This window comes from Varroa jacobsoni, unplaced genomic scaffold (genome assembly GCF_002532875.2).
Source record: "Varroa jacobsoni isolate VJ856 unplaced genomic scaffold, vjacob_1.0 contig01055, whole genome shotgun sequence".
Classification (NCBI taxonomy): Eukaryota; Metazoa; Arthropoda; class Arachnida; order Mesostigmata; family Varroidae; genus Varroa; species Varroa jacobsoni.
The window spans coordinates 18,333-37,304 of NW_019214575.1; the positions used below are offsets into that span (position 1 = coordinate 18,333).

At 40.9% G+C, this 18,972-nt stretch overlaps 2 long non-coding RNA genes across 3 annotated transcripts; one reads left to right on the top strand and one right to left on the bottom strand.

The window, feature by feature from the left end:
- The first annotated feature begins 10,419 nt into the window (after positions 1 to 10,419).
- Positions 10,420 to 12,923, top strand: LOC111271806 (uncharacterized). Its single transcript, XR_002687119.2, has 3 exons — positions 10,420 to 10,434; positions 10,929 to 11,401; positions 11,867 to 12,923. It is a non-coding gene; the product is annotated as an uncharacterized LOC111271806 (long non-coding RNA).
- On the bottom strand, positions 12,643 to 16,883 carry LOC111271804 (uncharacterized). Of its 2 annotated transcripts, XR_002687115.1 has the most exons (4): positions 16,869 to 16,883; positions 14,824 to 14,979; positions 13,203 to 13,447; positions 12,643 to 12,923 (listed from the first exon to the last, which is right to left on the bottom strand). It is a non-coding gene; the product is annotated as an uncharacterized LOC111271804 (long non-coding RNA). The 2 variants fall into 2 exon arrangements; XR_002687117.2 differs by lacking the exons at positions 14,824 to 14,979; positions 16,869 to 16,883 and having other exon boundaries at positions 13,203 to 13,357.
- Positions 16,884 to 18,972: the final 2,089 nt, after the last annotated feature.

Genomic DNA, 18,972 nt, shown 5'->3' on the forward strand with positions numbered 1-18,972 from the left:
CCAGCAGCGGTGATGGCAATAAAAGCACTATGGTAAACTCGGCGACGGGGCCGGCAAGGAGCCCTTCAGTGTCTCTGACAATTGCGAACTCAGATATCATTCGACGCACTCGTCCGGTGCTCTGATAGATGACTCCAAGGCTTTCTCTCGATCTCTCTTTTCCTAATTCTTGTTCACATTAATCTTTACTTTGTTCAAGCTGCCGCTGCTGTCGCGGTTGCCAGCCAACATAGAACCGAGGGCGACTATGTTTTGTAACGGCTATCGGTTTAGGCAGCGTACGAGCAGAAAGTCGCGGGCGGCGTGGAATGTAAGCTCTGTCTCACCAAAATCTGTACGATGGCCACGGTAGTAATGATCGTTTCCGAGACGAAAACCATGGGCGACCAAAGCATTGGCGGCCGGCGACAGGGTTGAAAGTCGGACGTGGCGCACTCGTCAATTGTTGCTCAGATCGCTGAACTGAACTCTGATTGACGACAAAGGGCTTAGGCGACAGCGGCAAAAAGAAGAACGACAACGTCGAGATCATTCAAAGGGGTGTCTGTCCGCTAGCTAGGCTGGGACGTGAAGTTCTGGTTGGTGCTAGTTTTCCTGCGTCCATTAATTTCTTACCGTTCCAGTTCAATGGTCTATGATAGCTGCCAGATTGCCGCTGTCTCCCACGCTAAAATGGCCTTCTTTTAAAACAGTTATCTTTGCGGTGGCAGTTTTCAATCGCTAGCTAGGGATTATTTGTGACCCCGATGGATGGATTCAGTTGGTCCTTAACTTTGAATGGTAATACGAAACTTCTGCAAAAAAAATACATGCCCCTTGTGAGATCGACTGTAGCGTACGGACGACTGGATGAAAACATCCAAATGTTATGAAGCCTTATTTTTATGCGATTTTTGATTACGTGGAGTAAATCTAGGGAACTTACAAATTCGTTCGTGTCATTAACTTACTTGATTCATGTTTGGCTTCTGAGTTGGTCATGGTTTTGCGTACCTAAGATATACATATAGGTGAAAATCTGGCGTGGATACTTTTCGATCTCCGAAAGACATAAGCGTAACAAAATTCAATGTAAAGTTATGTGGAGATATTGCTGTTAGTGATCGTGGCTGTGCTTCTCTCACATTAAAGCACTCAACACTGAGAAGATCAAAACCACAAATAGCCACAAGAGCCGATCAACGGGCCTGGTAAGTCGTCAGGTATCTAAATGATAGGACCACAGACATGGAAGGTAAATAGCATAATTCTAGTCCAATCAAAAAAACTTTGCGTCTATTTGGCCGCTCACATAGTGCGCCCAATTCTTTTTTATATGTGTTTCTGCTATTATCGATACTAATAGTTGAGTTTGGGTCGCACTTCGTCTGATAGTATCGTGGAAGCGAGCCTCACGATCAGACGGTTAGCTGCGTAGGAGTATCACAAACGTACGAAGCTACTGCCCTTCTGGCCTGTGCAAACGACCCTCTGCGTTCTGTACCTACATTAGTAAACAACGGTGCAGTATCGTTGGCCTAGGCAGTTCCGATGGATTTGGTGCGGAAATGTAACAGAAACTCACAGGAAAAGGGCCGGAGTCCTTGAGATTGAGTGAGCGGCGCGTTCTGCTTGTGATTTAGTCCAGTAACTAGTGCACTCGTCCTTTCGACGAGTTCATTCTCGTTCTAGGTTTTTTTCGCTCAGTCCCGGACGCAGCATTCACATAACAATTCCACTGCGTTACAATGCCATACGACTACAATATCAACAACAGTAGCGCCAACAGTGTAGCAGCGTTCGATCAGAATCAATGGGCAATATTCATTGCTGGTGCTTCCGATTCAAACCGACCGGACTTATGTTCAGGAGCGTCAACACTGCGTACACACATACGCGGCTAAGCTCCGCCATCCTCTCAGTCGAGTATATGCTGCCATGCGCGATAGCTTGTCCTTGTGGGGGCGCCACGATGTAGTGGGTGCACCACTGACTAAACAGAAACGGCCGCTGCATTCAATGCAAATAATAAACATGTCCCCCCTTGTTGTGCCGCTGTCAAACAAAGCAACCTTGAACGACCTTGAATGAAATAAAGGTTCCGTTAGAAATGCGAGGGTGGACGCTAGTTCGATAGGCGCGTCCCGAAAGATTTAAGTAGCTAGGTACCGCACTGAATGAAGTGCTATAGACGAGGCAAGGCGGAAGAGGCCGGTTAAATCAAATAGTGCAACAGGTATAAGGGCGTCATTTTTGACAAACAGAAATACAGTACACATTAGGAGTTTTATGATAATCAAAGTGATGTCGGGATAAAATGCTCCTTCTGTGTTTCCAAGGGAGAACTAGTCGTTCAGTTAAGCTTCCGCCATTTAGTTAGCCACGGAAGCTTGTTATTATTATTTTCATTATAATAGGTGTTTCTTATTTTCGTTACACGAAAACTTTGCTGTGTGCGTATAGTTTTCAACTCGTTCACGCTGATAAACATGCGAGCATAATTTGAAGAAAATATGTTTTCTTGCGCAAACAATATTGCAACAACTCACATTGGGCATTATTCCTAACAGCTCTGGACTGATGCACATCTATTGTATTATTGCGAAACTTGTCCTCTTCGCTGGGGGCAGGCACTCTGTGAAACTGTGAGATTAGAGATCAGGCTTAACTGTGTCCAGCCAGGACCTGTCAGGTCATACGTACACGACATCGTAAGCGGAGACTTCGTGCAAGCCACAACAGCAGCGATAGTGACAACGGCAAGTTTCGCCTGTGCTCTATCACGTTACTTCATATCAGTAAGTGTCACTAGTCGTTTCATCTTTAAGATCAGCAGAGCGCATTCAACGAAGCTCGGTGCGTTTCATTCAGGAACACAATCTCGACACTTCGGCTTTGCTGTCGCGAGAATGGCTTGTGCATTGTGAGTGAGTACTGCGCTTCGAACTTCGCCCCCCCTTCGCTCTCTCGTTCGTTTTAGCGCCCCTCGTCACCCTCTGGGTAAACAGAGACAATATGGCGCCAATCGGATCAGAGTTCCACCGTGTTCCACTATGTTCGTATGTTGAGTTGCGCATGGCGTAGAGAATAGCCGGAATCAATCTTGAGCGTAATCTCGATCAGACCAACGTATCAAATCAGGCGTTCGTTAACTTTTTACTGAAACACAAAATGTCTCACCCGAATCAAGCGAATTGCCGCTGAAAACGCAACAACTGTATATGATTACAGCGAGAAAATTCACGCAGATTTTCGCAATCCTCAATTTTTGGGTATCGAGTGTATTGGCTTTAATATCCTGCCTTAAGTGGCGTCTCGTCCACCTTTGTATACTGTAGTATAGAGTCTCACCGCTGTGTCCATTGTGGAAGACAGAAAGAGCAGCAAAAATTTATTGTCACGTACAAAATCAATAAAAAATTGTCCATAAGTAAATTGTATCACTATTGCTATTATTGTATTGCTTGTAAATCTGTGTAAGCTGGTTAACCTAAGAAAATCGAGACGTTGTAGCCGTTTGCCATAAAAAAACGTGTGCTTGCAACTGTTATTAACCGTACATTTATATTTGTCCTCCTCATAATATGGTATAATAACTCTTTTAATATATAGTCAAAATATCTCAAAGTTCTTAAATGGCTTTCGATTGGAAAGATGATTAAGTAAAACATCCTCTATTCATTCACCACTCAGCAGCATTCGGACAACGAGCTCTTTAGCCCTCAGATGTCCCACTTAAGCTGTTATGGCTGCCTTGCGCAGGCATTCTCGCTTTTAACGGTTGCCCCATCTGCCAGGAAACGAATGAGACTAGACTATCTCCATGGACATCTCTCCCGCCCCGAGTAAAGCTAAACATTTGGCATGGTATCTATTTTATCGCACTTTAGCTGAAGTTAGTTGAACTCTGTGGACTTCATTCACTTCAATATATTAAATAGAAAATTACTATTCGTTTAGCTCTATCAGTAAAATCGGATCCGTGTAAACGGTCCTTGCAGTATCTGAGTGCTAAATAATGTTAATCCTTATGAGAGCGGGCGTATAACCTATCGCTGGAAAGCGGTTAATGATACGATTGAGTAATGTGTTAACCCTTAGTAAATATATACAAAGGTAGAGAGAGGTAGGAGACATCAAGAAGCGAATAAATGAAGGCTTATATATATATTAAGGGCATGATTAGTTTAAATATAAAAAGTTCAGGTTCTGAAGGGATCAACATACGCACGCTACGTCCATAACTTCACTTTACAGTACCATTCGAAGTTACAACTTTTACACTGAAAAAGAAATTAGGGTATCCTAGAAAAGCATAATCGTTCGTCCTTGTGATATGGAACGGAAGAGGCTAGTCGATATGAAACCAGACGCAGCTGAGTTATTTAGGGAGCAACAAGGTGCACGCATGACTCCTGCGCTCTATATAGTTTAGCTGCTAGATCTCTTAATTCTAAAATTAGATTCAGTGCTAACATATGAAAACGTGTGTACTTTAAAATAAATGAAATGAAACGGTATCTGTGGGTATTTTAAAGGCCTTCTTTATAAAAAAAAAAAAAAAAAAAAAAGGTCAATATTATTTTTTCTTTGTTTTGGAAAAAATAAGCAAAGAAAGTCGAAGGAAACGATGACATGTGGAAGCATATGATTTTTTTTGACACGCTTGTTAGAACACGTGTACGGGCTATAATTTGACAATTTCGAGCTAAAACTTAGCAATTCTTTCAAACTGAATCCTCAGTTTTCATTGCACAAGTATGTTTTGCCAGTATCGATATCAAAACACTCACTACTTGCGCCATATCGAAAGTTATCCCCTACAGCGTTGCAGGCATTACTGCCCACTATCGGCTTCAATGATTAAAACAATAAGAGAAATGTCACTCGAATAATTACTAATTGATAGTTACTGTCGTTAAAGTTAGTTCTCATGTAAAGCTCAGTAACTTTTACGTAACTCTAGGAAACCCGCATGGATAGATGATAATAGCGAATTCTTTTCGTAATTCTATTCAGCCTATATAATTTTATACATTGATGATTGTTAGACTAATTATTCGCCAGAACCTCCACTCCCACTATAAACCTCCTCTTGCTTGTTACAAGGCTTTCAAGAGATCTATACTCTTTCGAGGCTTGCAAACCGATTGGAAGGAAAAATGGCCACCAGTTCCAAATAAACTCTTTCTATCTATGATACTAACAGGTAATAGTAACAACAAGTAATAAGGGTTAAGTTTCTTTTCACTGTCCCACTGAAGCTAGAAATCGCAGACAAGTTAAATTTTCAAAAAAAAAACCTCTAAAAGCTTTAGGTTTGCCGTATAGATATGTATTGTCTATCCACTCTAAGTTAAGAGCATACTGATTTGAATATAACACTGTTATATAAATCTAGCTGGCGGTATTATTACAACGACTACCTATGAGGCAAAGTTTTTCTATCTCTACTGAAGGTCAATTAGATTTACCTATGACTCTTGAGAAGTGCGTTGAAAATAATTATATCAAAATTCAACATTCGAAAATCGCATTATTTTTGGGGTGGGTCTTGATCTCTGAATAGTGAGGCCCATATGAGCCATATGCGCGGAGACCATTGCATACAAATTCTATACATATGACGACTATATATGGCTTTTGTGATCAAGAAGCGACGTGCTTTAAGCTACGTGTTGAGCACGTCTCGTTTTCGTTATTCTTCTTGGGCTACAACTGTAATTACTCGGAATAATTCGGATCCTCCTAAAATATATGGGCCATATTTACATTTCTAAATTAGGCAACGCAGTTCGCGGGTAGAATTTAACATGCAACTGATTTGTCATGAGGCTACTGTTCCAAATGATCCCAATCAGGTTCTGCTCGGATGCGGCAGACAATTCGCCATGTTTCCGTGGTAGTAGTACTCAAAGGTTGGGAGCAGGTTAACTGCAAGACGACTTGAAGAAGCCTGCTAGCTTTTAGATCGACAAGTAGATAATTTGCGTTTTGTTATTACGGATTCTGTAGGATTTTTGGTCTTCAAATTCCTTTCGCCAGGTCACTCCTTGCAATGGACCTGCTCAACAGAGCGAACATGTAGAAGGTTGAAACTAGGACACATCAAATACGGTAACTTTGCGTGACTGTGAGAATTTAGTTTGTCTCACAGAAGAAGTTTTTTTTTTTTATTAAATCTGTTCGTTCCGTTGAGGATCGACAGTTTAGGAATTATGACGATGGTGCGACCAAGTGTCATGACAGCTTAGAATAAACTTGGAAACGTATGCATGTAAGAAGCTCTATAATGGTAGCATTTTACTCAACTTTATAAAACAAAATTGTATTTACCGTTGAACTGATTAGTACTTAAATCGACATAACTATTTTCTATGAATCAACCAATCACTTCTTCTTATCCAGATGAACTTACAAGTAAATTATGCACATTTTTTTTCATATATTTGTAAGTTGCGCAGCATCCAAAGAGGCTATACTTAAGATATAGACTAAGAAGCGGTTTCTCAACAACGGTCTCTGTCGCGTTCACTGGTCACACTTCCACTCTCGATAAGCAACCTGTCCTAACTCTTTTGAAACCGGCTCATTTTTTGCGTCCAATAATACAGTTTTAAATGTATCGTAGCTGTACGTATTAATACGGCAGCGAAAGCAATACTAATTATCCGCAGACTATTTGTTTAGCGTTCAACAGGGACTTCGTCCTTGTACCTTCAATAAATGGTACCTGCATTACCTTTTATACCAAACAATCAACCCCCTTTTCGCACTTGGCCTAGTCAGTCTATTACAACCACACTGTCACACTTCGCTGGTCATGTATTGATTTCCTTGAACCGTTTTTAAGTACCATTCGTCACATCTTTGATTGTTCCGGAGGGAGTGTATTAAAGTGGTAATGGGTCTCGATAGCTTAATACATTAGACCCTATTTTTATATACATTATTATTATCTGTAAACTATGTAAAATAAAAATAGCCTAACAGAGATAGCAAATGCTACCCAAGTTGACTCTATAAGGACATCTCTGACTGAAGAGTATTCTGTATGTACATGTACATAGGCGTATACATCGGCACATGAAACTATTTCCGCTGATATAGAGGAAATTCACAGTGTCTACAGCTGTATTGTTTGCCGCACAAAAGAATCCACTTTCCTTTACTCGTATCGTGTAACAAGTGCGGTGCGACATCAGCTTTTATGCCATTGTAAGAGACCAATGCCCATTGAGGTTGGACCCCTTTTGTAGAGTAATGGTACTCTTAAGCGCCCTGCTGAAAGCGCAATGGAACATGATCTATCCAGTTTTGAGCTGGTGGGATTTGGGGTAGTGAGAATGAAAAGTACTATATATATATATATATATATATATATATATAAAGGTGTCACTTTTTAGCACTTCTGTCAAGCTAGCGCTGGCCCATTATATCTGCATCTTTAGATAAGTAAAGCTAACCTGAATTTCATGTTCGCAGACAAAGTTTTGAGTAATACAGTTGATCTATGATCGCTACCATGTTGGCCGAGTGCGAATTTCAATCCTGCCAGTTGGACCTGATTCCGTATAGGCTACTACCTACACATTCAATATTCCTTTACTAGGATTCACTACGAATCAGCTTAGATCTTCATTTAACAGTACTACATGCTGGCAGGAGAGAATCGCTAGTGCCACTAAATAAATTATCAGGCTGGGGTCGCCTCGGTAGTATTCCCCATCTCTCCAAACGAGCTAGGTTCCTGCATGGGGCTATAACCCCTCCGTGCGTCCTATGGACTTAACAAAACTGTTATGTTGTTCCCCATACTTCCGCGAGTTGTCCTTTTTTTATTCAGGATCCCTTTTATCATAGTTTCACTCGTTCTCTAATGCACTCGCTACCAGATGATGAAAGACATAAGCCTCTTCATACCATCCATCAGATCGTGACAGAGCAAGCGCGTATCTTTAATTTTCAGATCCTAAATAATGATTTCTGCCAAGGCTGTGTTTATGCTGACTGTGCCACAGGCTTGGATAACCCTAGGCGCACGAATTTTTAGTAGTTTATTCACTGTGACTCTCGTAGGCTTGGATGGAGTGCCTGCTACCCCCGTAAAAAGTTTATTCTTCCCTTTTCTAGGGCCATATATGTTTGCACATGGCGCCTCTGTGATAGCTGCTGGATGTAGTGCACTCCCCCTATATTACGTGATTGAGTTAAATACCCGCGTATCTCGTTATTTTTATACTTTCTGCGTTTAAAGAGAGTGTGAAAAGCTTTAATTGTTCCCTATCGATACGTAATATAGCCCCTGACTTCACAGAAGCCGAAGAGAGCCCATGTTGTTTCATCCATATTAAGATATCTCTAAATCCATGTGACTTTTTTTTGGAGTTCCTCTCCCGTCTGGGCTCGAACTGGGACAACCAGATCAGCTGCACAAGCGACAATTTTTACTCTCAAAAAAGGATTGCTTAGTTTTAGCACCCTGTCACATACAAGGTTCTTTACTTCCAAGCAAGCGGGTTTACGCGTTCGAAGGCCCTATTAATTGCCGTCAGGACTGATCTGTGTTTCTGGAAGCCACAATGGTTTTCTGATCAAAGACCCCTTTTCTCAGCAAAGTTTCTGAACCTGTGCTCTATTATGGCTTGCTACCTCTTGCCAGTGCTAATTTCGCCACTCGGCTATTATAGCATATACCTAACTGGCTTATCACACGATTGTATTACTTCAGAGGAAACCTTGGATTACAATAGTAATGTTGATGTTACATGGACAATGGTATTATGTTGATGATTAACCTAAACTGTCACGCTTTGTCCGGATTTCAGACACACAAAAACGTTGATCAAGACCTTCTAGTTTACTCGTCATAGAGACGATTAATTTAATAGTATCCGAAGCGTATATTACACTTCGTGTACACTGCAGTGTCACGAGTTTCATCCTTTTACTGCTTTCTAATTCCGAAAAAACCTTAGACAAGTTATTAATTTCTGTCTGCTAGATTTTTGAGCGTCACGAGTTTTTCGAGCTACCTACTAACAAATACAAATGGGTGCCACACTTAGAGAGTCCATTGAATATGCTGTGTCGGCCTGTATTCTTATTTAAAATAATTATCAAAACATTAATGTAAACACAAAGATATTAAGAGATACGTTCGCTTCGCTAAAAACAGGAGCAAACTTTTTTTTTTGTTGTTAGGTGTTAAGTAATGACGAAAAGCAAAAATCCGATACAAAACAGATTAGTTGTGCTTAGGTGATACATGACTATGAACTAGAGCATCCGATTCCAGACAGCTTTGAGAGTGTATCAACAATAAGGCTAATATAGTCTTATAAATTGGATACTGAATATTTTTATTTGGGCGTGCTTGAAATGGATCTACTTTTATGCTTTTACATCCATTCGAAGAATGAAGTACGCCGTTGGAAATTTGTTGGACCAAAATGCACGAGCGCGTTTGTTAAAGATAATCTTTCCTCATAAACTATTCATCTCTTTTCACCCGAACGTGGCTTAAGTTATAATTATATGTCAAATTTCCTTTAGGTCGCGGTTTAGAATTATAAAGCCTTCACTTTATGATTTTTCCGTTCTTCAGTGATCTCGCCAAGCGTGAGATAGCTGAATAATTTGGTGATAATATAAGGCGTCTACAGAGTAAAATATGAACAAAAGTTCACAAAAGCTGAACGACTGTGATTGAACTATAGTGCAGTCGCCGTTAGCAGTTAAGAATAACTGTGACCAATTTGTAAAACTTAATGCCCCAATTGACAAAGTTTGGTGATGGGTCCGTCCTGTATATTAGCACCTCGATATGCCTTTAGTCAATTCTCTCCTATTATAGAGGAAGGCGTACAATGTGCTTTAATAAAATTTGTATATTTCATACGCCCCTGCGGTATCGCTTTATTATAATTATTAATTAATTTATTTTTATATAACCTAAGTTTAATGAGACTGGGCTTTATTTTCAAGCCGATTCGCTAGTTGCGTAGGGTTTTATCAAGATGACTGAAAACGATTCCACGCTATGAAGCGGATGCATTATATACGAGCATTAACGTTACAGAGGTTCTTTTATGTGTTCAAGAGTCTGCGGTCCCACTAATGCTTTTTTCCGGTCAGTTTTATCACGGCGGTTCCTTCTATAGCTTTGGATTCGGCTGTCCGTACGCGTTGTTGGAAGCTGCGGTTTCAATCTGTTTAGACCATGTACCCTGTATGGACCATGCGGCTATTATGTCAATTATTCCTACTTGTTCAAGAAATGGAAAGTAGATGTTCGTTGTATCGATGCGAGGACGTCTGCTATGGAAGGCACAACATCGGTGCCGTATTCGACGCTTCAAAACAACTAAATATGAACAAATGCGTCTATTTTCCAGATTAGCTCAAATCATGAGATCGAGTCACTGAGATGTAAAGGCAGAACGTCATTCTTCCGTAGGTGGTTTTTCTGGAAAAAAACGTTCCGGAAATGTTTGTAAAAATACGAAAGATTAATTCAACCGTTTACGAATTACAGATGTTGTCTTCTGTCCCTGTGCTATGCAGTCTGACAATGTACTTGAATACGTGTTTTTTTTTAGAATAAAAATTATTAAGGTTATTAACATTATTTTTCTGCACAGCTCGAGGGATAGGCTTAAGTGATAGGTGGCTTTTGAAGTTGGAACTCTTCAGGCGATAGCCGGCATGCAATCGTTTTACCATGATGAACTGTACCTTGATTAGATCTGTACTGTTTAATTCTAGGTTTAATTAATAACTGTTTTGTTTTTAATATAGCATTACGAATTAGCACCGAGTCTTAATATGTGCCGATTCGGCGTATTCTAAACCACTGTATATGCGTGGCCATCACGAAATTTGGCCTTGTGGCTCCCTTGGAAACGGAGTTGATTAAGCAATTGCCTCTTTCCCATCTTCTTGTATAGATTTTTCATTTAGGCGCAGCGCAGCAATATTGTCGTACGGACCAGGCTGGCTTTCACCGTGAAACCCTGTCGAATACTCTCTTCAACAGTAACCTTTGTCCCGGAAGTCTTCCCTTATTGCAAGAGGATTATGTTTTCGGTAACAATAGGACTATCTTGTCGTTTTATTCGTAGACATACATATATCGACTAATAGGAAGAAAGACGTGCTATAACGAGTAAGGATGTTTTCTACGACTGACACAAGATGGCAAGAGAATCTGAGCCGTACGGGTGGTATAATGGCGTTTGTCCAACGGTGTTGTGATACACGCAAGTAAGCCCTTCACGACTAAACATATAGGAAAAAAAGCATCCGTTATCGAGAAGGCTTTGCTGAAGTAGACAACGGTGCATACTTCAACGGATACACAATACTTGAGCTTGAAATGCGATTAGCTTTTAGATATTAAATAAAAATGTTCAAACTTTCGGTGAGTAACTTAATAACGATTTTTCTTTGTACGGTAATAAAAATGTCCATTTTTTTCCTCTAGGCGGAACTTGTTAAATACAATATATTTAACCTTTGTGATTTAAGGTGCCGTTGCAATTATGGCTATAGGCTACTTGGTTAGGTGCATAGCTAAGGGGCGGTTTTAAGGCCACTACGTTGCATCAAATAGAGAAGGAACACTCAAATTCTATAACTGTGCATGGTGTTTACAACTACATTTTTGACAGACGCGTTGAGAAAACGAATTCGTCTGCTCGGAGCTTGGCTCATGCCTTCTACAACGAACGAAACCGACATAAAGCTGATTGGTTTGTGCGATCCGGGGCAGTTATTCAACTTTCAGAATTCAAACAGTCACACTAGAACTTCGATCTTCTGGATCTTCACAATGTCTCATTGCATCTTAGCTTGAAAATCAACTAAATTTGTTTGCTTGTTGCAGCTGTGTATGTTCGCTGTGCTTGCCATGACGGCAAGGCCGATATCTGGCCAAATCTTCTATTCAGCGTATCCATATGCGTACCCGAATGCCATCCCGTATTTCTACGTTTTCGGCTATCCTTACACGGGTTCGAACAGAGGACTCGCCTATTTGTACCCGTCACTAGGATACGCCTATTTTTACCCGACGTATGTTTACTCACACGCTTACTTTGCGAGATAACGAAAGGTAGCTAGAATAGATTTCCTGCTGCTATTGGAGCTTGCCAAATTCGCGTTGTGCGTAACCAGTGGCTGCTATGAACGACGCTGTTGGCGCTGGGAGTTATGTTGTGCATTTACGAAAAACGCAATACCGCTATACCTATAAAATTATTATTATATACTTATAAAAATAAGGATGTACTTTAAACACCAAGTCGTACCGCACCAGGTGCAATACATTTAGTAATTATATATATGGCAATTGTCAAGGTATTGAGATAATGGTTGTTCCAACACTGCAGGCTCTAGACCCTCTCTTCCAGAAGACAAACCCTTTGACTTGAAGACTTGAAGACCTGAAGAGAGCAATGAATTATGAATAAACACGGCTTGGATATGCTGGAAATAAGTATTAAGTTTTTTCTAACTGACGCTTATATAGGAAATTCATTAATTGTTCTAAATGTTTTGTACTAAGCTTATATGCTTGTACATAATCGTCAATTAAAGATAAATGATTTTGAAAACCCCTTCTAACGCTCAGTACGTTCTCTATGAAGAAAAAAAAACATGTTAAAATTAATAACAAGTTTATTTATAAAGTCATTTTCCGGTTCGTAAGCATCATTGTGCAAAGAGGCAAACTACCAATTTGATGTTTACTTTTTAAGCAGGTATGGGTAACCAGCATAGTATCCATATGCGCCGTATGGGGCATAAGCGTATGCTCCATAAGCTGCATAGGGGTAACCGTAGGTGTAGGCGTACGGATAGCTGGCGTAATAGACCTGACCAAGCGATGGCGTCACTATAGCAAGCACGACGACGCACGCCACGAGGGCGAACGCAAAAAGCTGTAACGAATACAGATATGTAGCAAACGCAAAAAATTAACTCTTGTGGGATTGAAGCTAATACATTTCTGTTTTCAAGTGAGACCCTTTAAATCTGTTTGCTGTACGCACTGTGTGTAAGAAACATGAAAGCAACATCTGTGATTTTATCATTGGCTACCCTAAAATCAACAGTCATCATCAAGAAACCATTGGCCAGTCTGAGGGTACCCTAAACGTTGCTAAACCCATAAACGCAGTCATACACGATGTCTGAACTGAAAAAGATTTCGTACTCACAGAAAACACCTTGAACATGGTGGCTAATGGGTGTGTTATGCTGGTGCTGCTAGCTCTCGACTTGTGTCGTATAGTGTTCGTTTCGTCGATTATATATATACGTGCGAAGATCGCGTCAACAATATTTCACGGAAATTACGCCTTGGACGCACGCTAGCAAATAGTATTTTATAATATGTAGCATTCCCTTTCCGGGGTTTCATTCTTTGATCTTGCTCACATTTCCCGAAACTCCTCCGGTGTAGCTGAAAGTAAATCGTCATTGACAACGTCTCAGTACTTGGACGAAATCAACCACGTAAAAGGATCAGGATGTTTCAGCAGTGGCACGAAGCGTGCTGAAATTTTCATTAGCATTCATCTCGGCAGAGACGATAGAAACTGCCGGAAGTGCCGTAGACAACTAGAAACGATATGCAAACAGCTCATTAACTGCAGAAAAATAAAAAAAATCGTTTCGATGCCGGCTGATTGTAAAACACGGAATTTTGAATAGTGAATTTCCCAGATATAGATCTAATAAACTTGAGGTAATTAACTAAAGGGAAGGGAATTGAGGCATTAGACTTGTAGCGATAGTGTCATCCGCTATTCATCTTTAAGCAAAAAAAAATCATAAACGCCCAGCGCCATCAAATTTTGATGATCTGTTTCGTGAGCTAGCAACTACTGGCCATTTACGTTGTATATTTTTAGTAATGCCTCAAGTTGGAGCTGGATGGCATTATCAGTGTCCACCGTAGTGTCATACCTCAGTTCGAACCAGCGTCCATAAATAAGTACAAACCTTTCAGCCCGCAGCAGCGACCACTGAGGTCATACTAAAAACAAACCAGTCCGATGGCTTCGGGACGGTTGGCTTGAAATGTCCCTGCACGTCGTTGCAATCTCAGCATTGTTCAAGAGCGTTCTTATACTAACAGTTGTATAGACATTAGTAACCCATCATATGCCCTGCAGGCCCCTACAAATGGCTTTGTTACCTGGCTGTTCCAGAGATCTCCCAGACATTTCAATGCTGAAAAGTGCAAATCATGTTTTTTCTTTACTTCAAAGAAGAAGGTGCCTTGCTTATCAGCGCGTTGGACATCGTTCAGTTGTGGTTCGATCTTTTTGGCCAAACTAGAAGCTCACAGCGGTACGGCTCTCAACGACACTGTTATAAACGATTATTCCCTATTGAATGCGATGCGTTTTCTACAAGCACTATTTTTAGCTTTCAATCATTGTCATGTTTTCCTTCGCCTTGATATGTCCGCAGAAGAAACCATATAGCTTTAAGGATTTTTCTGAAATTGCATTTTTCGATTTTCTGGAACGTGAAGATCTATGTGGGGGCAAACGAATAACAGCTGATTCGATATTTAGTATCCAAACTTCAAAAGGCTGCGCCTTCACATGTCGCGTAAGCTAAACGTCAATTTCGCCTAATTCGATGGCTCATTACCATCGTATTCTCAGTTCTAACGTAAACGCGTAGAGCTTTATTTTTATTGGACAAAAATTGGTTTCGGCCAAGCTCAAGCGTCACGGGACGACATCTATACGTCAGAATGACACTATCTCTGTACACGCTCCAACGCTTTTTTTAGATTGAAAGATACGTAGCTGTGCCACTTACGGTAGACGTATTCGAGAACATTGTAGTCACCCCATCCAGAGTAGAGGTGAGTGATTCCACACCAGGTGTCTCCTCCTCAGCTAGGGATGCCACTGTACTAGAGCTGGGCCTCGATGGCAACCAAGGCAATAAGTGCCACAAGGGCAAAGGTGAATTCTAATTAAAATGAAAGAAACACTCAGTTGACGCCAATTAATCACAGTTGATGACAGGTCGGGGCCGCGATGCCATGAGGTTCACCGCACACGCCCAGAAACGCACATAGGCACATAAACATGTACTCTCTAAAACAATTTTACTGCAGCTAAATGCTTGGGGTGGGTCGCCACTCAAGTACAATTTATATTAGCCTGAAAATCTGAGTATGTCCCGATAATGTCAAATTGAGTTGTTTCGCAAAAAATTCGCTAAGCAGGCACAAACAGAAGCCCGCTTCGTGTCTGGCTAGCGATATTCAGATGAACTTGTATAGCTACGAAAACAGAAGTCCTCTATACACTGTCCGCAGAATTCAAATTTCGAGACTCATGCTCGGAAAGGGGACGAATAGCTGATCATCTACCAATCTATCATTCAACGCCTTTCTGTCAAATATGTAACTAAAGAAAATGGTTCGGTATCGTTATTGTCGTTAATGGAATTATTATTTTCATTTTAAATGTCTCGACCCTCGTGTATGTCGACGTTATTATTTGCTGTCGTCACTCCTATCAATATTATGTTTTTCCGGGCCGGACAACTCTGCCTAATGGAGCTTTGTTCGGGCGCCTTGTTATTTGAAACGTGTTTAGGTATCCGCCATATGGAAGACTCACATCAAACTGAAATTGTGGCCATAGACAAAGCATATATGTGAGGCATTCTGTTATGAGTATTTTTGCTCATCTTAAAGTGAGCCCAAAATCTTCCATCAGGTGGCCATAAGGTTTGTTTGCATTGCACCTGTGTAATGCGAAGGCGGAAGTGAGCATTTAGAGATGATCCGCTTTTATATAAAGTCTAACTGCTACCTAGCATAGAAAAGCCATTATATATAATGTGAATCCGAGGCAATGAGCATAGCGCGAGTGCGTGGAAGACACTGATTATAATGTGTCTCATTGTAAAATTATCAACGTATAAGTTGCAGAAGGCACGTACCAGCCTGCAGCAACGGAAGATTCATAGGAAAAGCTTGGCAAATTTTTTGTCTACTTGTAGAAATATGTTTTGGGGGTTTGACACGGAAAGACATTATGAAGCGATAACTACAAGCAGCTTTACGGGTGTCGACAGCTTCTTGCCGCAGATGTGAAGTGGCAGTTACTATTAGATGTAGTACCTGCTGTGTGAGTTTATGCTAAAACGATGATCTTGTTAGGCCTATCTAATAATCTAAAGCTATTCCTAGGGATACCTTAAATGTTTCGTCGGTCAGCAATTCATTTAGCTATAAGATAACGTTTTCACAAAGATTTACGTTTACAAAAAGGAGCGTTAGGTTGAAAATTACCTGGACGTAACCGGTATCTTTTCGAGTAACTAACAACCACTCCGGCACTCATCGCCCAAAAAAATGCGCTAAATTCTTGCTCGTAATTTTAACGGACTTGCGTAATACTACAAAAGCCATCTCGTCGAGACGTAAACACACGTGGAGATAAATTGTCCCGAAGCTAGGTTCAGGACTATATCTTGTAGTGGTAATAATTTTTATCGTTGCAGCTTAGACTTTTATCTAGCACCATTAGTAGATAGGTACAATTAGCACAAACAAACGCAACATGGACATACGTGTTTCTGGCATTTGTAAAAAGTACAGAATCTATAATTCGTAGCTCTCTCGGGGCATATGACAAAATTGAAATACATCAGCTCTAATCAAATGGGACACAAATAATATCGTCCGTCCCCAAATATGCGAAAATGAATCGCTCATATTGACTAGTACTTAAATGTACACAATTTTTTTCCTACGTTCTGTAATGGATCTAAGATGATATAGCGTATGGTTAGTGGCTGTGAAGTACTCATCTCCAACGGCAATGAACAGAAAATTAACATACGCTGCGATCCTTCCTACCGAACATGGTCAACAGCGACATGCGTTCGGGTTACGTTGAGCAGGAGTTTTTGAATTTTTCATACACACATATTTCTTAGCGCATACACGATAAATATTCTCGTGTTATTATTAGGTCAAAGCAACGGCTGTCTGCCGCACGCCAAGGAGTGTTAGCCATTTTGTCAAATGACAGGACAATTTAGATATTCTTCAAAGAAAACATTCGTGCCGTTTAGTAAACGATTCGAAGCTATTCGCTGTACATAAATGTGTTAATCTAGAAACGCTTGCAAACAATCTGTGCAAGATAACGGAATATTATGGGTGGCTAGATAAATCAGCGTTGAGAGAGGGTGATTTGAGCGCTTCCCTTCGTATCGAGCTCGCCTCAAATTGTGGCTAGTCGGCGATCGGCTCGGTGCTAACCGTCGACGCAAGTTGTCCAGACGCTTTCGCTACCATGCTATGGCAGATTAGTCCAGGTTGGTTAGGTTCTGTGATGAGCAATCCCTCGACTTCGAATTCATGACGTTGACCTAGTATTTCCTAGCAAGAAATAATTTTCTAGGATAGGTCGATGGGTTGGTATTTGTTGTCATTGTAAGTAGGGGTTTGGGACCCGATTATATGCCGACGTTATGCTTTTCCCTGGAGCACTTTTTCCCTAGATGTAAAATAGGATCGCTTTGACGCCAGACTGACAAAAGCGAACCTCCAGCTATACGCTGATATCAATGGCCACCATAGCAAGCTGATGCTCAAGTGATTTCATATCACTGTCAATGAGTAGATCCAATGGCGATGAATTCTCGATCTTACGTGAAACTTCAATTCAGATCCCTTCTTGAGACACCCTGGCAAATCTAGCAATATTATTATTAGTATTATTTAGAGGATCTTTTCAAGTCGTATGGTGGGTAGGTCAATGCTAGCACTAGGACCGCTTAGTCTCACTGAATAAAACGCTTCGCAAACGTGCTATTATAGTGGGCTCTCGTCATGATTTTATACCTCCAAAATTTTACCATGCAGTCTGCAAATCGCTGCCCACTATATTTATCTCTATAGTTTCAATAGCAATGTAAAATTAATTTAAGCTAGCCGAAATATGGCGACATGCTTTTCATAAACCAATTATTGATCCGTCACAACTGTCAAGCGCAAAAGATTACTGGAAGTATCAACTCGTTTGCTGTTGATGTAACAACCTCATTCCCGCATTCCCTTAGCCTCAGTGACAGCAGCAGCAACAACAACAACTACTCCGAGGACGGAAAGAAGATCTGTCGATCGTCCGTTTGGCCAATGTTTGTTGAGGACAGCCGAGTTCGACAAAAATGAAAAAGAAACATTTAGAATTTATTGCCTTTTCCCTTGCTGGTATCAATGGTTTTAGTTCGGTAGTCCTCTCAACATTCACGTATTTTTGAAGCGTCAAGCTTCACGTGCCAGTGAGGAAGTGAACGAATCAATTCAGATTCATTTGTTGACTGGAGAGGAACGCGTGATGAAGCACGTAGCGTCAAAATGACAGGCCAACGCGGCCGATGCGCAATCTTGGGTACGGAACACCTCAACCGGACATACATATACATACATTTAGATATATTTTTGAACACCGAGACAGGGTAAAGAAGGAAAGAACCAAGCGGCCGCACCGAACCGTACGAGCCCTTTCAGAAACCAAAGGAAAAAAAGGTAACCGGTCCTTCTCTTCCCTTTTCTTGGCCTTTGCACAGTAAAAAAAAACACAGTGCCATGTAGGCCGGTCCTATTAGCTGCGCGTAGCATTTAACGCATCCGATGTTCTTTTGTATAATTTTTTTGTAGAGTTTTGTAGAACACACGCACCACGAAACAACTATATCGGTCTAAGGTGCTTTGAGTCCCAACTGGTCTACAAGGTTCGACTGGATGACTGAGCCTGACAGCACAAAGGTTTGACTGGATGTGCCACCTTTAACAGGCAATGTTATGGCAGAAATTGTCTGCCAGACATCACTAACAGCAGATTCTAAACATGCCCTGACAATGTCGATACGGCAAAAAGTGTGCTTCGTTTCAGCCCAAGCTACATTGTTGGCTTAGTCTAAAAAGTTCGTCAT